At 46.8% G+C, this 1,061-nt stretch overlaps 1 non-coding gene across 1 annotated transcript; it reads left to right on the top strand.

Annotated features, from left to right (window-relative positions):
• The first annotated feature begins 639 nt into the window (after positions 1-639).
• LOC119242471 (U6atac minor spliceosomal RNA) lies at positions 640-763 on the top strand. Its single transcript, XR_005124480.1, has one exon. It is a non-coding gene; the product is annotated as a U6atac minor spliceosomal RNA (small nuclear RNA).
• Positions 764-1,061: the final 298 nt, after the last annotated feature.

Below are 1,061 nucleotides of genomic sequence, written 5' to 3' on the forward strand. Positions count from 1 at the left end.
TGGCAGGAACTAGTAAGGGAGAAGCATGGAAGGGAGGCACAGGAGATGACTAACAAGTGGGAATATGAGAGGTGGGAGGGTGGCAGATCTTGAGCACAAGTAGAAGAATGAGTCTTGAAGAGAAGGAGAAAGAACAATCCCATTCCTATTCAAAGTAAGGAAAGAGAAACATATATCAGAATACCCATTGGGATTGGATTCTGGTGCAAATGAAAACTACACAGTAGAAGTAGTCTGCATAGATAGAACTTTATTTTACTGCTTACAGAACACCCCACTTTGTTCAGGGTTGTTGTGTTCCCTAAGCTTAGAGACCCATCCCTTTCTGTCCTTTGGATCTATTGTATATGGTGTTGGCCCAATGGTCTAAGATGGTATCATCCTTGTGCCAGGTGGTGGGTGAAAAGGAAATGAAGAAGGAGCAGAAGGCACAAGTACACTTCTCCCAAGGGACGTTCCTCCCCTGCAGCTCTTATGTGGCACTCTTCCTCACATCTCTTTGGCCAGAACTGAGTCACATGGCCTCATGCAGATGCAAGGGGATGTGGCAAATGCATTACTCACTTTGGAAGACCATGTGACAGATAAATTCAGGGGTCTATCACCCTGGAAAAAGAAGAGGATGAATATTAAGAGACAGTGTGTGTAGAAAGGGAGGGGTGGTTAGAACTCCCCTCGACAAGATAGAAAAGGCCTTTGGGCCCATGTAACATGCACATGGCTCAGGCATAGCCACCTAATGAAGGGTTATCAACATCTCTAGTCATTAGGAGAAAGCAAGTCAAAATCTCAATGGGAGGCCTCCCTGGTGGTGAAGGGCTTAAAGACACAGTGCTATCAAGCTATTGCCAGCCACTGTAGCACAAGTTCGATCCCTGGCCAGGGAGCTAAATCACATGGGCAGCAGACCTCTCTTGACTCACCCACTGCTCCCCTCAGCAGTGCATTTCAGTAGATCTGCCTGTTCTGTCCCCCACTCTGTCTCTGGTGAATCCTCTCACCCCTGCACCTCTGGCCTGCACCCCAGTTCTTGTCTGCATAAATAAACAAATCTATAAAAG

The sequence above is a fragment of the Talpa occidentalis genome, unplaced genomic scaffold (genome assembly GCF_014898055.3).
Source record: "Talpa occidentalis isolate TD23 unplaced genomic scaffold, MPIMG_talOcc4v2.1 talOcc4.12, whole genome shotgun sequence".
NCBI lineage: Eukaryota > Metazoa > Chordata > Mammalia > Eulipotyphla > Talpidae > Talpa > Talpa occidentalis.